The sequence below is a fragment of the Patella vulgata genome, chromosome 1 (genome assembly GCF_932274485.2).
Source record: "Patella vulgata chromosome 1, xgPatVulg1.2, whole genome shotgun sequence".
Taxonomy (NCBI): domain Eukaryota; kingdom Metazoa; phylum Mollusca; class Gastropoda; family Patellidae; genus Patella; species Patella vulgata.
The window spans coordinates 68916328-68920047 of NC_065879.2; the positions used below are offsets into that span (position 1 = coordinate 68916328).

General features: G+C 35.4%; 1 long non-coding RNA gene across 1 annotated transcript; it reads right to left on the minus strand.

Moving 5' to 3' along the window:
- Positions 1-479: 479 nt before the first annotated feature.
- Positions 480-1537, minus strand: LOC130013023 (uncharacterized). Its single transcript, XR_008788299.1, has 3 exons — positions 1510-1537; positions 1329-1429; positions 480-614 (listed from the first exon to the last, which is right to left on the minus strand). It is a non-coding gene; the product is annotated as an uncharacterized LOC130013023 (long non-coding RNA).
- Between the last annotated feature and the right edge of the window lie 2183 nt (positions 1538-3720).

The window sequence follows — 3720 nt, forward strand, 5'->3', positions numbered from 1 at the left end:
CAAGGGTGGACCTCGGTATTTTGTCCCATCATTTTCCATTGGTCCACAAAACAGGAAACAAATGCATGTCTTCCTATTTTAGAATTCACAAAAACAATGACGAAACGAAATCTGGGTAAAATAAACATGAAGTGGGAAGATTCGCTCAAATTCCAATATGACCTAGAGCTGTAACTTCAGTCTGTAACTAGAGCAGATGGGACACCAATAATATATGATCTGATAACTGTTTTTCAAGTACCATACCTTTTGGCTGGCATTGACTTAATGCCTTAGTACGTTAACCCTCTTTGCATTATCACTTATCCAGCCCTCATATTATAGCCGTTATACCGAGGCGACAATATACAACCAGAACAGTGTAGAATAAGAATTTATTTTGAAAAGTCATCGATATTTAAAACAAATTTTTAATGAATTCATTTATTATTGATACATTTTAACATCTGTGGCAACATAGAATCTGCTGTGCTGGTTTATTTCAATTGCTGTGTGGACATTGGGTTCAATATGAAAATTATTTTAAACCACCCGGGGTAGATCACTCTGTTTCAGCAGCTTGACCTGACTGGCTGAATATGGGGAGCCTTCTCGTACATCTTCATACCATTCTCCTGTAATATAGAAATGAAATGAAATGAAATGGAGTTTAACGTCCTACTGTTCTACTCCTAACCTGGGCTAATGAAGACGGGCATACGCCATACAGTGTGCTATGAGGGAAATTTTGCCCGGACAGCGGCACTACGGCCTACTCTTATATCGAATTCCAACTGCCAGGGGATCTTTTACGTGCACGCCAATGTGTACACGGGACCTCGGTTTTTCGACGCATCCGAACGACTGTAATATAGAACACAAATACATAATATGATACTAATATATAATACAGATGTATGGTACAAATATATAATATAAATATATATGATGCACATATTATAGAAAAATATAATATAGGTATATAATATAGATACATGGTAAAATATAGAATACTGATATTATAATGAAAATACATAATGCAGATATAGATACACGATTCAAATAAATAATACAGATACATGATACTAATACATAATACAGATATATAATACTCATATAGAATACAGGTATTATATGATGAAAATATACAAATATATAATAAAGATATAATATGATGTAAATATAGAATATTAATACTATATTATGAAACTATACAAATATATAACACAGATTTTTTTCCTCTAACATTACCCATTTCTTTTTTAATGCCAATATGTAAAAATATCAATCTGTACAAAGTGAACACATTACTGTTCTATATATGGGTTCACGCGGCGCATGATACTTACGTTTGTAGTAATCATCTCTTCCTCTTCGTCTATCATCGTAGTCTACATCTCTAGGGTCATAATCTCTCTCATATTCAGTTACATATCTTCTATCTCGGTAGCTGCAAAATATCAAATGAAAATTTAATTTGCCCAATTATTGAGGGAGATACTCGTTAAAGTTTACTCAAATTTTACTTACTATTCATCCGGTTGGACTCTGTGAACCCTCTCCGTCGTCTGTCTGAAATGAATATAAATCAACTGATTGTCAGGTATATATTGTTTTATTCGTAGCCATAATGGCATGCACACAAGTTTAAAACGTGTTACAATTAAAAGTCTTGGATAATCGAGAACCAAGTTATTCAACAAACTATCTAAATGGACTGTTATGAAAACTATTGAATGTACACTTTTGTTATAAACTACTGATTTGAAGTAATATATTTTCTTGCTGTTTATGTGTCAAAGCTGTTTCACAAAACAGTTATATTGTTTAACAGTATTTAGCAAATTTACATGACATTAATCAAGTTTGTTTTGATAGAAATATTAATTGATAGGAGCAATAAGGGTTTTTCATAGATATTTTTTATGAGATATCTTTCGATCTCAATCCAATTCCGAGTCTATTTGTCGGATACGATGTTTGAAGACAAATTAAAGACTCGGTATAGATGGAGAAACAATTTGCATAGCAACTCATCGAATTATTTGGCCAAAACGTCTACGACCTATTCTATGTATTGTACATTAATAAAAGATAACTTATACTTACACCTTTGTTCCACTACCACCAAAACAGTTTCCGGACCCTCCCTTACAGCACAGAAAATAGGCTAAAGCGCCTATGAGACCTAGGAGTAGTAAAGACAACAAACCAGCAAGAAGACCAATAAATGCCGAGTTATCAGAACTGCTGCTCTGAGAGGCAGTGTTAGAAGATGATGAACCCGAGGATGATCCAGAGGAGCCTGAAAAATTAACAATTGTGGGAAGAGTTGTGGTTGTAGTGGTGGTGGTGGTTGTGCTGTAGGGTTGAAAGGTGACAATAACTGTTCCAGTTGAGGATAACCTAGGATTTCCATTATCTTTGGCTTCGACTAGAATCGTCTGTGTTGTGCCTCCTAAACTGAAATACATGAAATATACGTGAAAGAACAGACAGACACAAAAATCTGCTGTTGGCATTGACCAGAGTTTTCATCATAGTGACTTCAAATCGGCAGGACCAATCCATACAAACAGCTTTTTAATGAGTTTATTAACCACACTCGACTCATGCAGCGACAGTACAAATACGCGACTTAATTGACTATAACTCTTTAATACACACATACCTTTCGGGATATTTTCCAGAATACTCAAAATTCCCGTCACCGACCATACGAACATAGCTTGATGCAGTAGATCCACTTTTTACTGTGTAAGTTATATCGCCATTGCTGCCCGAGTCTTTATCAGTGGCTGTGAATGCAGTTCCCAGAGTTCCCAGTGCTTGAGTTTCTGAGATCACATATGACCGGATAGAAGATTGGAATTCCGGTGTATTATCATTTTTATCAAGAATTGTTACTGTTATTTTGGATGTTCCTATAAAAATATAGACAATGCAGAACTACAGAGTTACAAAACAGATGATACGGGAGTATACCACCGTTAGATATTCCCAGAGAACACATACAATTTAAACAGAAAAAAAAAGAAAACAACATTTAAGAAATAAATCTGTGGTCTGGGGCGAGTTAAGGTGGGACTCTTGAGAAGGCCTCTTCCTTAACATTATTCCAGTCATAATACAAAGGAAAACAATTACAATCACGTAATATTTACTAATTTTGATATTAAACCTATTCAATGTACTTACAAGAACAGATTCTTTTCGCTTTTGAAATAGCAGTGTTTACCTGTTAGTCCATGTTCATCAACAGCAGCAACTGTTAAAACAGCTTCTGTGGGCATAGCATCTTCGTCTACATCATAGTTAATGTTAAATGTTAACTTCTTATCATTATTAACTAGAGAGAATCGTTCACTGTTGTTTCCTGATAATAGAGCCAGGTTGACATTATCATCATCAGGATCTGTTACCGTCATAGGAAGATCACACTGGGACACCCCAATCTAAAAAGATAAGCTAAATTAGAGGGCGATATAGCAGATAAATGTTTCCTAGGAAACTTGCCAAAAGAGTCAGTCGTATTGAGAGATTAGGGGTCTCTGCAATTTGATGTATATAGAAACCGCAAAGAAGCCGCCAGTCGTATTTGAAGTTAAATAATTAAATAGTGTATTTCTTATTTAGTTTTTGGGGGTTGGATAGCCGAATGGTTAGCACGCGCGCGCTGTATCATACGGTCTGTCATTGAGTCAACTGGCGGGGTTTCGATTAACCGGTTGTACGTGACAA